Source organism: Spermophilus citellus (genome assembly GCF_964194105.1).
Source record: "Spermophilus citellus genome assembly, chromosome: 3".
NCBI classification, from domain to species: domain Eukaryota; kingdom Metazoa; phylum Chordata; class Mammalia; order Rodentia; family Sciuridae; genus Spermophilus; species Spermophilus citellus.
In genome coordinates, this window is record NC_138184.1 from 162,521,435 (window position 1) to 162,540,639 (window position 19,205).

A 19,205-nucleotide genomic window follows, 5' to 3' on the forward strand; every position below is an offset into this window, starting at 1 on the left:
GCATAGATGGAAAGTGTGCCTGCACGAAGACACTACTATAGCTGGATATTCCAGGTTCCGTCTGGCCACCACTCCACCTTGTGCCTTTCAACCTAAACAAGAAAGGTGTGAATCTGCAGGGCTCCTGTGTGGGACTGGCAGCACAAGGCAATGGATCTGAAATAGAAATGGGTTTCAGAGACCAAAAAAGCAGGAGCAGGCTCTGGGAACACCCCTGGGGGACACATGCCTCCAGCAGGCTCTTCTTCCCTTCTGTACTTTTGCATGCACTGATCTACTGTGACTAGGACCTCATCTGCAGTAGCTTAGGGATGGCAAGACCTGATTGGTGCTTATACAGAAGTCTCCAATCCTATACATTAAGGAAGTCATTTCTGTGACTTCAAGGATCCTGCTCAGCAACCCTCAGGTAAGTGGATTGGTTCTTGCCTGCTCTAGGCTTTCCCAAGGTGGGGAATTTCCCCCCACATTGTGGTCCCTTTCCAGGTAGAACTCTAGGACTGCAGAATTCTGCACCTGCTCCCACAGGAGAGAATAAATTTAGTTTTATTCATCTTTGTTTTTTGTAATGCTTCTAAAATTCATCTATTGACACATATTTACAACAAACATTGAAGGGGTTCATGTTATATCTTCATTCATACACAGTGTATTGGTCACTTCCACCAACTTGTCTTCCATCTTCTCCTCACCCTTTCCTAGAACTTAATAATCCCTACTCTACATTCAAGTAAACTTTTTGTTTATAAAATTCTACATTTGAGAGAGAACATGCCATACTTGTAGCTCTTTTTGTAACAACTGGCGGAGGTAAGTTCTCTGAATATGCTTAAGTGAATAATAATGCAGAGTTGATGACATTGAAGGTGAAAGGATCATTAAACAGAGGAGCCTGTGTTTCTATAAGATGTAAAATATACATGCTTCTGATAATTTCTTAATAACCAATTTCTGGTAACCAGGCAACAGTGTGCCATACCTGTAATCATACCTATTAAGGAGCCTGAGGTGGGAGGACTTCAAGTTTTAGAAAGCCTGGGAAATTTAGGAAGTCTCTGTCTCTAAAAGAAAATACCAATAAAGGGGTTCTGATAGAAGAACATGAAAAATCCTTATACCTTAGGGAGATATTATAAAGGGCCACAGTTATGCATTTGTTCTTCATTGGGGTTATGCTTCTAGGATAATAAATAGTATGATCATATAAGAATTATTAAACCTTTACAAAGGTTATTTGTTGTACTATGTCTCAGGAACTGTTGTTACTTTGCTCATATGTCCTTTTTTCTTTTTCAGCATTGAGAATTGAAGACAGGTCACTAGAGCAAATCTATATCCCCAGGCTTTTTACCATTTTGAGAGAGGGTCTCCTTCAGTTGCTCACCTGACCTCAAACTTTCATTCCTTCTGCCTCAGCCTCCTAGTTGCTGAGATTACAGGTTTGTGACACAGCTATGTTGGACTGACCTATGGTTTCTTAAAATCCTAAAACATAATTTTTAAAATTAACCATTTTGTTCTCACTTCACAGATTGAACAATATCCACCAGTTGTGCCTTAAAAATTTTAAATTTAAAATGACACTTTCATCTATTAAAGGTTGAGACAAGAATTTAAATATGAACTATATTTGTTTATTTGATATTTGAAGTCTATAGCTTATCATCCTTTCCCCCCACCAACTTCTCTCTTCCCCTTAGTCCTTATAATTTAGGAATTCATCAGTAGAGAAACAAAACAGGTAGATGAGAATTCCAGTCAAGACTGGAGAACTGATCTCCATCTTTGCTCCAAACAGTCCTCTCTATGGAGGACTCAGCTGCAGCATTATGTATGGTTTCATTTGGGATAATGAATTAAGCCTTTGTAGAAGCAGAGGTACATGTCCTGAAGAAGCACTGTGAACATGGGGTTTCACATATACAAAGCAAACAGAGAATCTGGCATATCATAATGAGTAAGCCTTTGTGAAATAGTTTAGCCTTAATCTATTTAATCTAATTAATTAATTAATCTAATTAATTACTGATACAAAGTAGAGTTATTATAATCACATCCAAGATGATTGCTCTTTTTTTATTTGTTCTTCCTAGATATACAGGACAGTAAAGATGATTGCTTTTCAACTGAAGTTCATCAGTCCCAACCTTGTAAGCAATTTGCTGCCAAGAGTACCATCATCACCCAACATAATGAACTCTAACTTGAAATTGTGCAAGAGGGCCATCAGTAAACACCAAATGCTGAGCAGCCACTCAATCCTTTGCCTCCTCTCTCAGCCCTACCACTGCTTCTTCTGATCCAGAGGCCAAAGTCATGGACCATTCACTCCTGTGTAAGCAGGCTCTGGAATCTGCAGAGATGACAGGAAGATCTCAGTTGCCTTTGTCACTGAGCTTAGAAGATTCTGGGCAATAGTTCCCCCTTCTGTCCTCAGCTGGGAGAACCCTGGTGGAAAAGCCTATATTTCCATTGGAAACTGCTCTCAAGGCCATGGGGGCTGCTATATTGGGTATGCCTCCACCCAGACAGTTGCCTAGAGCCCACACACCATAGAACCATCCCTAGTTCTACCTGCCTGTCTTACCGGAACCCTATGCCCATGACACCAAAGAACTCAAATTTAGCCTCAGGAGAGTGGCATGCTGCAAAGCAACCAGGCAGTCACCTGCCCTGGCAGATTCTCTTAGTCAAATTCATATAGTCCTAGAGACAGGCTCCCCAGAGACATGCAGACTTTTAACCCTGACCCATCACCACTGAGTCCTAGGAGTACTGAGTTGTCAGACCGGTAGATTTTATTTCTACTTCTGTTCCAGAAAAATGTAAGGCATATCACTTACCAAAGTCTCCTTGTTTACTTATTAGTAGGCAATTGATGTTATTTTTAGAGGCCCTCATAAATATTTGGTTCCCTTGCTCAACAGTAGACAGAATGAAGAGAGAAGAAAAGATAGAGGAGTGCTGCAAGAGGTGGGAGACAGAGCTCTGATTCTGATCTGTGCTGTGGACTTCACATCAGAGCCTTAGAAAAGGTCTCCTTTGGACAGAGGTATGGAAAGTATCCAGGGAGAGCAATGCAAAGGAGCCCCAAATTTTGGCCTCAAACAAATCTATCCAAGTATAGGAAAGAATGTGTGGGACGGCAGGAGTTCCTTAGTTGGGAAGTGTATCTCTTTGCACAGTATTTGTATCCTGCATCTACCTAAGGAAGGGCCTGGAGTCTCCAGTGACTAATATCCCACAAGGCTGTCCCTGTCCAGCACACCTTCTCTCAGACACTAACATCTCTCAGACTGGTGTCACTGAGATCCAGTTTATTACCAACCGGGAAGAGGAGGTCCTGGAAGGCAGAATGTCTGCCTCTGGTCCCAGGATCCCTATGGTAATGAGTTAAAATATATAGAAAATGTATAAATGTCTCTATTTAAACAATTTATTTCTTGATGGAAAGGGTTATACAAAAGAAAAATTGCAAAATATCTAGGTGAAATTTTGAAAGACATGTTTTTTTTTACCTGATATTTGCTCAAACAAAAATTATATAAAACTAACCTTATAAAAACATGCTAAAAGCAGAAAGATTTTAAAAACTTTTTAATGGAGAATATATTTTTAAATTTTTTTTTCAATTGTAGATGGACACAACACCTTTATTTATTTCTCTTTATGTGGTACTGAGGATCAAACCCAGGGCCCCACACATATTAGGTGAGCACTATATCCCTGAGCCACAACCTCAGCCTAACGGGAAATGTATTATTTTATGTATAAAATATAAGTCCATTCTTTTGTGGTTGTTAAAAATGAGAGACTATAATAAGCTCAAAGACACAAAGTGGAATATAAAAGCTCGATTGTATTCCTTCTGTCTTTAGGAACAGACACTGAACATACACAGTTTACACACAAGGGATAAAAAAAATTAGCAATCTGATCAAATGCAAAAGCAGATTTCAGACTGAATATCAGAGAATGTCTCTCAAAATCACACAGCAACTGACCCATAGAGAAAGACTTTCAGAAATTAGAAAAGACTGGACAGGCAGCCATCAGCACCAGAGCAAACCTCTACAGAGCCACAAAGCCCCTGGCAAATGTCAGAATATTGGGTCATTCCAAGTGTTTGTGGGGAATGTGTGCATGCACACCACTATTGGAAAGTAAATGCTGCATTCACCCTAAAGAACAATCTGGCAATTATCGGTAAAATTAAGGCCATACACTTTTTATGGAACAATTCTATTGATGGTCACCTGCCGTAGAGAAATTCTCCCACAGGTTCATAGAGACAATTATGTGTGGTTATGGGAGACAGCAGCAATATGAATGTTCACTGCAGGACAATGGAGAGTTAGGGTGTGCTAAGGCACATCAGAGGCTACTATGTCAGAGTTTGAAGCAGGAGATGAAATGTACATTAAAAGATCTTAGTAACTTGCAGATGGGGACTTTGAGTGCAGATTAGTGGTAGAGTGCTTGCTGGCGTGCATGAAGCCCTAGAGTCAATACCCAATGCTACCAAAAAAGAAGGAAAAAAAAAGAACGAAAGAAAGAAAAAAAACAGGAAATGTTAAAATTTCTTCTAAATAAAATTGTATATGTCCCCTGAAACTTTTTACATCAATTAAAAATATAATCACCTGAAGAATGAATCACTCCTCTTCCTATAACTTGTCAGAGGTGATCTGTGAAAATGGTTCACTATTGTCTTGATACAAAAAGCTCCACAAAATCTTACAAACAAGAGGTTCAAATCTTTGTGTTCATTTTTAGAACACAAAGAAAGTTTCAAGGCCATCAAGGGTATGCATATCCAAATAGCCAAAAACTATCTGAAAGCTGTCACTTTAAAGAACCAGGTGACTGGGCATAGTGGTTCATGCCTGTAATCCCAGCAGTTCCAGAGACTGAGACAGCAGGATCCCAAGTTCCAGGCCACCTTTGGAAACCTAGTGAGGCCTTATGCAACTTAGTGAGACCCTGTCTCAAAATAGAAAATTAAAAGGAACCTGGGAATAGACTCAGTAGTAAGTACTCCTAGATTGACTCATCAGTAACCAAAAAAAAAAAAAAATAAATAAATAAATAAAAATAAAAAATAATAAAATAACACTATGTGCCCTTCCACTGTTAACATGTGGTTGGTGTGCCTAGGCCAAACAGTGGAGCTGACACAGGTCCACTGACCAAAAGAAATCGCTGATTTTGGCAGACATACTTACATATGAATAAAATAATGCTGAACTTGAGAGTTTAGATGTGGATTTTCTGTCTTTGAATGTTTCTAGATGAACAAAGAACCCAAGATATACTGCCACATTTATAGAGCTCATGGCCAGATTAAGTCATACATGAACTCCCCCTGCCACATTCAGATGATTCTCAATTAAAAACAACAATTTTTTTTCTAAACCAAAAGAAGAAAATGCACTCACACATGCATACACACACACACACACACACACACACACACACACACACAAAGAAGAACTCAAAGAGGAAGAAGAAGAAGAGAAAAAGAAAGAGGAATAAGGCAGAGGAAGAAGAAGAATAAAAGAAAGAAAAAGAGGGAGGGAGGAAGTGTGGGGGAGAGAGAGACAATAAAATGTTCTTAAATTGCTGAGGCTAGCCTTGAACTTTCAGTCTTCCTGCTGCAGCCTCCTCAGTCACTCAGATTACAGATGTGCTCCATCACAGCTGACTAAATAAACATTTCAATAAAATAGAAATGGGAGGAATTGCAATGAAAATAGGGAGGGTAGGTAAAGGAGAACAACTCAGGATAGAATACACATATTTACTTTAAAAAGTTTAGGCTCCTGAAAAAAAAAAAGCAATATACAAAATGTGGCATTAATTCCATTCATTTGCTCTTTAGACAGGAAAATCAGGAAATTTAGATACCTTTTGATGCAGGAAATCTAGACATGGATTAGAAAAATTACAATTCTAAATAGCCATAGGACTCTCTCTTTTCTCAACACAACCTGCTCCCCTTACTTGTTTCCCCACTTAGCTATGTATGCTTGAAAATTTAGCTTTTCCATCCAGCTCCAGGATGAATTAGCTTATGGTTTTAAGAGTATAATTAATAATTATAATTAATAAGTAATTGTGTGGTTTTGATTTTTTTTTTTGTATTTAGAGACAGAGTCTCACTGAGTTGCTTTGCACCTTGCCCTTGCTGAGGCTGGCTTTGAATTCAAGATTCTCCTGCCTTGACTTCCCAAGCCACTGGGATTACAGAGGTACACCACCATGCCTGCTTAATTAATCTATGTTTATCTGAAATAGAGAAAGAATTTTTACAGTGAATTGAAACTAGAAAGAACTAGAGCCTCACTTCTGTCCTACCTCATCCACCCATCCTTTCCCTAATTCAATCAAAACCAAGGAATTTCCAAAATGCCTTCAGGATTGGTCCACTCTCACCTTAATCCTATCAGGTTCTTCAATCAATTTATAATGCAAATGAATGTCCCTCCCACATGATTGGGTATGACTTCTGAGGTCAGCTACAGGACAGAACACTATGAAAAGCTGCAGTTCATACCAGACTGAATGAGTTGCTCCTTTTCCTAGGCCAGGTGCACACCTTGGCATATAGGGAAGCTGAAGTTATAGCAGTCTACCTGTCAACCTTGGGATCATTGACTCTTAGGAGATTTTGTCCAGAGCCCCTCATTCCCTGAGGCCTGAACCCAGAATAGGCATGGGCCTGGGCTGGATAATTTTTCTGCACTGAGCTGCCACTTCTGCCAATGCCTCCAGAGCTGCAGAGATGTGAATTTTCCAGTAAGCCAACTGCCTCACTGGGCTCATACAAAGCAGGGAGCTGTCTTTGGGGAACTGAGGTAGTGTACTAACAGAATATGTTGTTACACAGGAGCAGGAAGTTAAGATGGACCAGCACCGAGTTCAAGACCCTAGCATCCAGCAGCCAGTGATTGAAACTTCTCAGGAGCTCCAGTCACCTCAAGAAGAGGCAAGCACTACTATAAGTGGGACATAATGAGCCCTGAACCTCCCAGGAGGTGCCATTGCCTGGGCAATTAGATAGACACACACTCAAGCTGTCTCCTGGAGCCCAGGTGGTCCCTGGAAACTGCTGAAAACCGAGGCTTACATCCCAGAGGAACCCTGAAAGGAAAGGAACACCATATTGAGGATGCCTTGAAGTGCAATGCCCTTCAGCCAAAGCCCTAGAAAGAGCCTGACAGACTCCAGTGGAAACCCTCATACTGTCCCTGTGGACTCGAAATCTTGGCTGTGCTGATAATCACTTATTTTGTTCTTTCTCTCCTGAATGATTTAAAGGTTCTTGAATAAGAAAAACTCTGTGTAATTAATTTGTTAAGGAACTCTTCTTTTAGATGGACTGAGTATTCTCATAGTTTCTAATCTGATTAAATTTTTCATGATGATTAAAGTCATTTCTTTATTCACTGCTTGTCTATTGATCTTGAGGGGATGAGTAGAGGATCAGGATGGGAAGCTGTATAGGTAGATCTGGGACAGAAAGTAGATAATTACCCAGGTCACAGCTGTGGCCTGAACCAGTGGAAATCTCTGGAGATATGGGGGTATGTGGTAACAGAATTTGTAAATGGGTGGCCACTTGCTGGTGTTTCTTCAAAACTTAATGTGACCTTCAGAGGAGGGGAGAGAATCAGCATCAATAAGTATCCTTTAAATGGTCTACAGTTACTTTCTTATTAACTAAGATAGGACACCAAAATGAAATCCCTAGTCTTGGGCCTCTGAGTTGACAACCATGGGATCCAAGACATCAGCTCTAGGTCAGACATGTCCAGGCAGTGACAGAATCCTGCCCTGGTGGGCTGTGTCCAGTGTAAGAGACTTCATAGATTGTACTTCAGGATCCAATCTCAGGTGGCTTTAGCAAACTATCATCAGCAGGGTGTCATGATGTATACCCATAGTCCAAGCTATGCAGGAGGCTCAGACAGGAACATTGCTTGGGCCCAGAACTTTGAAGCCACCCTGGGCAACAGAACAAGAACCTGTCTCAAAAAAATAAAAAGATAAATTACACTGGGCTGAGCTTCAAGGGATGTAAATGCCTTCATTAGCATGAACATGGACTTTTAAACTTTCCCGTTCCCTGAAATATAGTAGGTTTTAAATTGAGGGGATTTGGATTTAGAGGGGCCTAGGTGCTAGGTCATACTGAACAGTGGGATTAGACTTGTTTGCCTTGTTTTTCTCATCAGTTTAATTGAGTGTCAATTGTCCATGGCAGGGAATGGTAGTAGAGGTCAAAGAGGAGTTTGGAGTATTTATGTTGTTATAGTTAAGGCTTCATCCTGGGGTTTCATAAATTGACTTCCAGACTACTCATGTATAATTGAATCAAGACTTTATTGAAGCATTTTGGACAATTTTATTGAGAAAGCAGAAGAAAAATGCACAAGAGCTCTGAAGTCTCCATGGTCGACTTGCAAACACAAGCTTTACTTCTAGTTCATCCCTTCCAAAACTCTCCTCCAAACGTGGTTGCAGGGGAAATTTCCATGTTCCTGGGTCCCGAAGGTTGTAGACTCAAGCAGCTTCAGGGAGTTTTGCACAAAAGGGCCCAGATCCACTCCCAGCAGCCTTGGCTTTTTTTCTCGGGCCTCTGGCAGGGGAAGGGGAAATAGGACTCTGAACAAAAGTCACCACCACCAGAGGTCTTGGCCTCTAGACCTCCCTCACCCTTGTACCTGGAACAAAGGGAGCCCCAGCAGATGGTTGGTGGTGGGGCACCTTAGAGACCACAGACTTTCCTATGTGTGCCTGCGGCTTCTTCTGGGTCAAGGATACCTGATCCAGGACAGGAGACTCTGTGTCCTGGTGCAAGATGCTGTGTGCTCTGGGAAAGTCATCTTTCCATGACCAATGCCAGAGAAGACGTCCTTGGGGTGTGGAATCAGGTTGCTGTGGAAGGCGTGGCTGTCATAAGAGATAACTTGTTGCTGGATGTTGGAAGGCAGCGACTGGGGTCCAGGATATATTGAGCTCAGTGTTGGAGGCCTCTGGAGACCTGGCTCCTTGTATGCAGAATTCCAAGCCTGTGGCATACAGCAGGGAAAGTGCTGCTCCATGGTGTTGTGGGCCTCACACCAGGTACCGCCAAGTATGTGGGGCTTAGCAGGCAGCAGATTTGGTGTTCTGAAACTCTTCTGGCCTCCAATGGGTTTCTAGCCACAGATTGGGAATAAAGGTGGTGCTTGCTTTAATCCTGAAATGAAATCCCATCAGAAAGCTCCATTTATGAGATTAACAACAACAGCAAGTATCTGTTAGTCACTGTAATAGGAAGTCTTGCTCCATACAAGACACTGAAAAATAGACATTTTTCTTCTGGCTTTAGAAGTGTTGTCAACACAATACATACATAATCACAACGTGGTTTGGTTGTAACCCTTTTCCTTCCTGAACTCTGCCTGTGTGATAGAATAATTGTGACCAGGAGTACTTCCAAAAAACAATATAAACTGGGAAATGAAATTTGGTTTTCAGATATGGTGCTATAATCTGCTTGATCTATCACCTCATCCCACACTCTATCTAATACGTAGCTTGAGAAATAAAACCCTAACAATAATAGTAGGACATGAGCTCTTTGAGTAAATTAGGCCACAATCCCTCATAAAAGTTATTTATAGCCCATAGAGGAGATGTTGTAAAAAATATTTTAAAGATAACTGCCAGTATCTTCTAAACACCCAATAGGATGAAGCTAAAAATCCATAATAAAAACAGGAAGTTAAAGTTCACAAATTTGTGGAAAGCAAAAAAAAAAAAAATTCAAATAATTTTCTGATCAAGGAAAAAGCACTAGGGATAGAAGAATATACATAGATATCTAATAACAAAGAAAACACACTGTACCAACATTGATGGGATGAAGTAGAAACAGTGACCAGGAAGGGGTAGTAGTCAGGGTTCTCAAGAGGAACAGAATCAATAGAAAGTGCCCTCTGTACAAAGGGGACCCCAGGACCTGTCCCATATCCAGCAAAAACACCCACAGCACAAAGTATACTGGCATCCAGGAAACCCGCCCTTCTTTTCTCAATCTCCAAAACAAATACACAAGTGAAAAACAATTTTTCCGTAGTTTTATAATACAAGGGTCAGAAAATTTTATAAAAATCCAAGACAGTATAAATTTCTCACATGATTACTAAACTGAGAAACTTTTAAAAAATATTAATTTATTTTTTTTTCATTGTAGTTAGACAGAATACCTTTATTTTATCTATTCATATATGGTGCTGAGGATAAACCCAGGGCACCACACATGCTAGGTGGGCGCTCTACTGCTGAGCCACAACCCCAGTCCTGAGAAATATATATGTTTTAAATACCCTTTTTTGCAGAGGTTCTTCTATTGCAGTGTGTTGGCAGAGAACTCAAGGCTCTCAAGCCAAGGGGCGGGCAGTGAGCAGTCCAGAGCCCCCATTATTCTAAAGTCACTGAGCATGGGTAGGAACTTCAGGCAACATCCTGCAGACTTGAGGTGGTTAGCTCTTAGCACATAAGAGGGAGACTCTGTAAAGAGCATGGGTAATCTTGGAATTCCTCAGTCCATAGGGGCAGGCTAGACGCTGTTGAGCCGGGATTCTCAGAGGGTACATGGGGCTACTGATGGGTCTCACACATCCGTACTGGACAGGCAGGCAGCTGTGTGCTCCTTCTCAAGGTGCTGTGCAATCTGAGTCCATGGATGTGTCAGGGCCAGCTGAGATACCCACAATGTCTAAAAGGCATTACACAGTTGAAGTCCTGGAGATCCCAAGAAAGGAAGCCCAGCCTGGGATAAAAAAGCAGAGGCCAGGGCCCAGAATCTGATTTTTTTTTTAGGGTTTGGCAGTGCCTGGGGCTCTGGAGCCTCATCTCCATAATCCCAGGCCTCCCATTTAGCAGGGCAAATGTTTGTCCTTAGCTGCAGGCTCTCAGAGGAGGAAAAGTTTTCAGACACTCTTTGCCTGCTAATTTCTACTCTTCTGGGCTCCTCTTGATCTGAACCACATGGTGTAAAGTTGAGGGGAGATAGGATCTCAGGGGAATATTTCTTCAGAAGGCAGGATCTCCTAATCCTAAAGACAGATCCAATGATCTGGGATGTCAGTGTTCATTTAAATAGATTTGCTTGATTGATAGGTTTAAAACAATTTTTGAAAATTTCAGTATCCCCTCTGCTGATTGTGATGGTCCCAGCGTAACTACCCTGGTCTCCAAGGAGAAAAAGAGAGGGTAGAGGATGATAGAGAGAGAGTGAATGAGTTAGCCTGGGAGTGTTTAGGGACAGGCAAGTAAGACACTAAAGATAGCAGGAAACAATTTTATTTGGCTGCAGCCAGGCTCACAGAGTACAAATTTCCCTGTAATTAATTAATCCCCTGAACCCCGAGTTCAGGTAGTTTCAGAACTTTATACCCAGTGTATAAGGGGAGGAGCTCAGAAGTTCACAGTTGGCAGAATTCACTAAAAAGCAGTTTTTTCTTTCACTGTTTTGGGCAAGTTAACCCTTCAAGGACAAGGCATGGGGTGGAGGCTGATTCTGTGGTGACACAGCCTCAGTGGGGGCAAAGCCTAAGAGTCAGAGGTGAAGAGTGAGAGGCTGCCCAACAACTTCACCCAGAGCTCCAGTCCCAATCTCATTTCCAGCCCCAGGCTCCCTGGTGGGCTCCTCCCTGCCTCCAGGGCCTGGCCCTTGGGGGTAGCAGCGCACAGCTGATAGGAACAGGTCCTTGGCTTGGCTCACTATTATCTGAAGACTAGAAATAGAGTGGTTTCAAAAATAGAAAGGCATAGAGATTATTTTTACATTTCATAAATTGTCACCATATGTTATGTGAAATCAGTATAGATAGTTTGTATAACAAAATAAACTCCCCTGTCCTTTAATTCAAAAAAAGTAAATTGTAATCTATCTTTAGGGAAGAATATAGTAAAACAACAACAACAAAAAAAAAACATGTATACTTGTAAAAAGAGTTAAATAAAAAATTATTTTTTAACAAAATAACAAGCTTATTTCATCAGCAAGGAATAGGGCTTTCCCTGGTCAGAAATAAAGGCAGCTTTAGTGATGGGGCAAGTCTTCTCTGAGATACTAACTTTAGATCATACCATTGTTGAGAGTTTGCTTTCCAGTGTTGGGATAAAGTGGGCTTGCCTATTGTTCCCATGATTTCTAGACTTTTAATTTTTGTACCAGCATTGAATTCAGGGAAGATTAACCACTGAGCCCAAATCTAATCTATTAATTTATTCATTTATTTATACTGGGAATTGAACCTGAGTTCTTAACCACTGAGCCACATCTCAGCCCTTATTGGGTTATATTTTGAGACAGAGACTCACTAAGTTATTAAGGGTTTAGTGTAAATTCCTGAGGCTGGCTTTGAACTCACCATCCTCCTGCTTCAGCCTCCTGAATCACTGGCATTACAGGCATGTTCAACCATGTCTAGCTCTTTTCTTTTTTATTTTAAGTCAAGGTCTTGTAAAGTTGTTTAGGAATTTCCTAAGTTACTGAGGCTGGTCTTGAACTTGCCATCCATCTTCCTCAGCATCCCAAGTGCCTGGAATTACAGATGTGGGCCACCTAGCCTAACTGGTTTTTGTTTGTTTGTTTATTTGTTTTTGTTTTTGTTGTTGTTCTTTTGTTTTTTAAATAATTTTTAGTTGTTGATAGATCTTTTATTTATTTATATGTGGTGCTGAGAATAAAACCCAGTGCCTCATGCATGCCAGGCAAGTGCGCTACCACTGAGCCAAAGCCCCAGCCCCTTGTTGTTGTTGTTGTTGTTGTTGTTTTGTTTTGCTTTGTTTTGTTTTTTTTTTTGTAGTTGGACACAATATCTTCATTTTATTGTAGTGCTGAAGATTAAACCCAGTGCCTCACACATGCTATGCAAGGGGTCTACCACTGAGCCACAACACCAGCACCTAGCCCAGATGATATTGTTCAACTTTTGCTCTAAGAACTAGGCCAGGAAGAAGTCAGGCATTCTGAGGAGTAAAATTATGGTATGGGTGTTCTACCTCTAGACACTAGAAGTGATAATGGTGGGTCCACCTCCCTTTATAATTTCTGTTTTTTTTCCTAATATTTTTTTTAAAGAGAGAGTGAGAGAGGAGAGAGAGAGAGAGAGAATTTTTAATATTTATTTTTTTTAGTTCTCGACGGACACAACATCTTTGTTGGTATGTGGTGCTGAGGATCGAACCCGGGCCGCACGCATGCCAGATGAGCGCGCTACCGCCTGAGCCACATTCCCAGTGAAAGGAAAGTGACCACAACACTTGGAGCGACCAAAAGATCTTTATTGCAGCAGTGCAACAAAGAGAAAAGAAGGAAGGAAAGAGAGAGAGAAAGAGAGAGAGAGAAAGAAGAGAAGAGATGAACAGGGAGAGAGCAAGAGCAAGAGAGAGACAGAAAGCGCGCGCAAGAAAGATAAAGAGCAAGAGAGAGAGAGGGGCCTGGCAGGAGGGAGTTTTTATAGCCCAAATCTAATGGGGCCTCTGGGTCTGCATGCTGCCTTGTTGGCCCAAGTGGGGTTGAGTGCTCAGCCTTGAGCGGGACTTGACACAAACAGGTGATAAAGGACCAGACAGAGGGGGGTTTGAGTGTGTGGGCTATCTTGCAGCCAGCATCTGTTCAGCCTGCCCTGCAGACAACACAGTTCAGCCTGCTCTGCACCCAACATTCCTCCCTTTTTGTTTTTCTAAGTGACATGGGGGATGGCGTAAAGTCCTCTGGCTACTTCGTGCTTAATGGTGGGCGGCGTTAGACCTAGAAGGGGAAGCGGAGGAATGTTGGGGGACAGGTTTGAGAACACCAGGGCAGCCAGAAATAACACTCAGTGGCTACAGACAACTACTGTGGTAGGGGTAAAGTCCATAAAAGTTCCTTGAAGCCACAAGTCCTCGATGGCATCAAACCAGTCCTGGATGGAGGAGATTCTTGGTATCAGCCAGTGGTCCTGTAGCAGGGACTCTAGGAAGTATTGGAGGTGGCTTGGTTGAATCCAGTAATGTTAAGGGTGACAGACCAATTGAAGCCAGTGGAAGGGCAATCGCCTTGACCCATAAACTGGGAGTGGGTGGTGTCATCCTGGTGTCATGTCGCTTGGATGTAGAAGCAGTATCTGTGGTTTGAGATAAAAACTTGAGAGAGAATAATGATTAGTAAAAGAAGAAGAGGGTTGGCGAGAAATTTTGAGTTTGGTGGGCATGGTCGAAGTCTAGGACTGGACATTTGGAACAAGTGCCTTTTTAAGACATGGTGGTACCAGGGGGAGTTTAGGTTTGATGCTTCCTTGTGGGGATACTGTAGAGCAGACAGAATAAGCAGAGTGGACCTGCTGGAGAGTAGTTCTCATTCCTATGAAGTGAAAGAGGGGTTGTGGAAACTGGAAAAAGGGGTTAGAAAGGGTTTTAGAAGGGCACAGAGTCTCTGGAGCAAGAGGAGTTGGTCATGAGTCGCAGGTCTCCATCTTGGGCATCAGGGCTGTTAGTCTTAAAGAAGTAGTTGATTGACCAGCTTGTTGGTGAATTTGTGTATCTGATCTTGCATGAACTTCTGTAGGCAATTTAATAGACATGGTCCTATTAGGAGAAACATAGAGAGGACTAATAGGGGTCCTGTGAGGGGGGAGGAGCCAAGGCCATACTTGATTGAACATTCCACATGGAGCCTGTTGACTTAGTTGCTGTCTCCTCTTTCCTAGCTGTTCTTGTCCTTTATTACTCCCAGGAATGACTGTGTTTTAGCTTAACTGTTTTTGGTAGGTGTTTAAGATCAAGTTGGTCAAAATTGACTTTATTTCTATCTATTGTTAAGAGTCAGCTGAGTTCTCATAGGGGTCGCTCGTGGGGGAACCTGAGAGCATCTTCTTAGTTCTGCTAGTGCCATCTGCACTAGGATGGGTCCAGGTCTTGCTTGACCATGTGGCTTCCCTTGGAAGCATCAGGGATGTCTCCTGTCTCCAATGACCCTCCTATTCACAGCAAGTGCACTGATTGGCTTTCCATTCTCCAGTGGTCTCATTAATCTCCCTGATCAGGAGGTTATGTGGCCCAGAGTTGCAAAGCTCTTTAGAGAAGTTCCCTGTTCCCTGGATTCAGACTGACTCAGAGGGCCAGAGCCAAATATTGGTTTTCTTGGCCATTTTAATTTAACTTTAAGTCTTGATCATAAACATCCAGCAAAGTCAGTTTCACCCTAAATTAAGAGTATTGGGCTTTAGCTGAAGTCTGGCCTACTTTGGAGTCATTCTGACATGTAGTAAGATGGGAGGCATAGCCTTATCTCAGGTAAGCCAGGGCTCTTTATAAATCTTAGGTAAAGTGTTCTAGTATTGAAGCTGATCTTTTTTTTTTTTAAATATCATTTTATAAAGTTTATATATGCTGTTGCTTGATGTCACATGAATACTAGGTAATACAGTATATTACATTTAAATTGTACCCAGTGTATAGAACTTTATATTAATCTTATTGATAACAGGTCCAGTTATAGAACATTAAATGATATAAATAAATCTCCGATATGTTGTTTTTATAAGCTTAAAATAACCATGCAACCTTTTGGAGAACACTAGCTTGATATAATTTTTTTAAAGCTTCTATCTTAATGACTTATATACCTGGAAAATATGAACACATTTAATATACAGAGAAGAGTAATAGTACCACAATTACTATTGATGTTTTTATATTAATCAAGTTTAGCTTTTAAAGAAATAACATATTACAATATTGCAAAATAACAGTTGTTGTTTAACCATAGTTGTATATACAGACCTTCTTTAGCACTTACTTAAACCCTCTTATTTACTTAATAGACTCTCTTATCCAGAAACACATTTTCCTTCTATTAAACCCATACTTAGAACCTTGTAATTTCTCTTTCCTATCTGTTAACTCCTTCTTTATTCACACTTTGAAACAATCCTTGTAAATTTCTGAATTTAGGCAAATTATTCCATTTTAACAAGAGATATTTTGTTATTTGCAACACACAATCAATCACATCTGTTGACCATTTCATGAAAACATGAACAATGTTTAGTTATATAGAATTATAGGGACAGACAAGGCAAGGCACCTAAGATAGCACCAAAGATAGGGAAACAGTCTTATTTGGTTGCAGCCAGATTCAGAGGGCACTGCTTCTGTTGTAATCAATTAATCCCCTGAACCCCAAGTTTAGGTTGTTTCAGAATTTTGTACCCAACATGTAAGGGAAGGGGCTCAGAAGTTCACAGTCTGCAGAAGTTCACAAAAAGCAGGGTTTTTTCCCTCTGTTCTGGGCAAGTTAACCCTTCAAGGACACTTGGGAGGGGGAGAGATTTTTCTTCCCTTTCTCTCCTCTTCCCTCCACCCTCCCCACCCCTGCTAGCTGTTATCATGGAGCCCAGTTGGGCTTCCTTATCTTAGACATGTATCCTTCTCTGTGAAGCCCCAGCTCAAGGCCAGAGGCCTTGTTTTACATATTTTGTGAAAAACTAGTAAGGGGGTGTCCAGCTTTTTGAGTGCTGATTTTTCCAGTGACCAAGTAAAATAGGGCAACATGAAAATAGGAAGTTTATCTACATTAACTTTTTTTGTAGAGATTCTTTTGCTGAAAGTCCTAAAATCAGCCATGGTGAAGATTTCTGGAGAAGATCAGTTAAGCCTTTTCTGTGGGCCTGGGTAGGGAGGGGGAAGACGGGAAGGTGGGGCTGAGAGCAGCTTGGTGGATCTGAGAATGAGGAAGGAGTGATGAAAAAGAATAGGATTTTCCCTAGCAAGGAAAACTTGAGCAGTAGAACAGGTAGAGCAGAGGGGAGGATGGGAGTGAATATCCCAAAAAGCCTGTAGGGGACAATTCTTAGTAACCTGTTTTCAGTGATGACAAAGCAACTTTAAAGGCCATTTTCACCAGATCTCTGATAGGGGTCCAAGGGCTCTCTTCAGCTTGTTTGAGCTTTGGGTTAGCTGGTAAGAGGACCTGGTGGGACCTGGTGTGGGCGCTGACAGAAGAAGAGAGGAGTGAATGGGTGAAGGGATTCCTTCAGTACCTGCTACCTCAGAAAAGAGGCAATGGTTTGAGGAAAGGCGGTTGTTTAGTTTTTGATCTAGTGAGTGGAAAGGAGAAGTCAGGTTGTTCAGGTGGGGGAGACAGTGGAGGGGCTAGGGCAGAAGGCTGAGGGTGAGGACCTATTTGAGCCGGGCAGTAGGGTGGAAATTCATCAGTAGGGTCAAAAGTAGTGGATGAGTCCGGAGGAGGAGGAGATTGGGGATCAGTGGTTGTGGGTGTTGGTTTGCAAGCTAGAAAAATTTGCAGAGGTCTACAAGAGGTGCAGAGAGCACAAGCAAGAAGAAAGCTTTGATGTAGCAGCTTTTTACCCATTTTTTCGAATGCTCACAGTAATTGTAGAGATCCCTTAGAATGGAGGGATCCAGGGACCCAAAAGGGGGGCCATCTGCTTTGGTTGTCTAAGGGATAAGTGGGCCAGGCCTGGGTGCTATATTTGATCAATTTTGGGGGTTTGATGTCTGGTGTCAAGGAGAGAGTTTTGAGGTTATCCAAGAGGCATTGTAGGGGAGAGTCGACTGGCAGAGAGGACACATTACCCATGTCGCAAAATAGTATAAGGAGGAGGGAAGGGGACGCAAATTTGGTATAGAGGAGAAGGAAGGAGATGCAACCATAGTATAAGAGAGAAGGAGGAAACTGATTTATTGGCAAAAGGGGCGTCCCCGCTAGAGCCAAAAATCAGGAGTGCCTTATTGGCAGGTTCGAGCTGCAGAGATTGGTCGTCACCGAATCCTGACAGTCGAAGCTCTCGTCCTGGACGGAGCCGGAGCAGTGGGAGACCTTGGCCAAGGCTTTTTTTTTTGGGACCCCTCCTGGAGAGGCCAGAGACTCGCAGGGCCACAGGGCTGGAAAGAGGGGAAAGAAAGAGATAGGGGAAGAGGGAGGAGGGGGAGGGTAAGCGTCTCTCTGGCGGCCGAGTCTTGAAGGTGTGAGGACTAGGATTTTAGGAGAGCCACCAAGATGGTGAAGGTCTGGCTGGGGTGTGATGTTCAGTTCTCTGTTATGTGTTCCTGGAGGTTACACAGTCCTTCGAGGGAGACCTACAAAGCTTATGCTGGGAAATTACCAGCTGGGAAGGGAAGGGAGTAATTTTGAACCCAGGAGTCTATTCTACCTGAGGAAGGAGTCCCTGAGGGCCACTGTAGCCTTGAAGGCTGTGGTGGGGTGTTTTTCTCCCTGCAGGTGGGCAAAGAGGTTTGCCGGACAATCAACGGTCAAATCCTCCTGACACCACCATTGGGTTTAGGACTCCAGGAAGGGGAAACTCACCAATTGAAGGTCGGTGGTGGAAGGAGTTCTGGCAGTCGAGAAAATGGGTTCAGGCCTGGGTTCAGGCCATCCGGTGAGTGGCAGGTCCGAAGGAAGAGAGACCCAAAAGTGGGTTTTAACCCTCTCCCGGGTTTCGGCACCAATGAAAGGAAAGTGACCACAACACTCGGAGCGACCAAAAGATCTGTATTGCAGCAGTGCAACAAAGAGAAAAGAAGGAAGGAGAGAGAGAGAGAGAGAGAGAGAGAGAGAGAGAGAGAGAGAGAGAGAAGAGATGAACAGGGAGAGAGCAAGAGCAAGAGAGAGACAGAAAGCACGTGCAAGAAAGATAAAGAGCAAGAGAGAGAGAGCAAGAGAGAGAGGGGCCTGGCAGGAGGGAGTTTTTATAGCCCAAATCTAATGGGGCCTCTGGGTCTGCATGCTGCCTGTTGGCCCAAGTGGGGTTGAGTGCTCAGCCTTGAGTGGGACTTGACACAAACAGGTGATAAAGGACCAGATAGAGGGGGGTTTGAGTGTGTGGGCTATCTTGCAGCCAGCATCTGTTCAGCCTGCCCTGCAGACAACACAGTTCAGCCTGCTCTGCACCCAACACCCAGCCCTATAATTTCTGTTTTAAAAACATTTTCACTCACATACATAAAGTATCCCCACTGAAATGCTTAATCTGTGTTGCCTTATTGGGTTTCTCTTCCACTCTTTTCCTCAGCTCTCAACACCTTTTGTTCTGTGGCTTTGGGGATCAGAACCAGAGCCTATAGCCCACCAGGAAAATGCTCAACCACTGAGCTGGACCCTCAGCTCTCATAATTTTTTTTCAAATGATGTTATCTTA

General features: G+C 42.4%; 1 long non-coding RNA gene across 1 annotated transcript; it reads left to right on the top strand.

Annotated features, from left to right (window-relative positions):
- Window positions 1-2,931: 2,931 nt before the first annotated feature.
- Window positions 2,932-7,422, top strand: LOC308645840. Its single transcript, XR_014021282.1, has 3 exons — window positions 2,932-3,052; window positions 6,149-6,251; window positions 6,890-7,422. It is a non-coding gene; the product is annotated as an uncharacterized lncRNA (long non-coding RNA).
- The last annotated feature ends 11,783 nt before the right edge of the window (window positions 7,423-19,205 follow it).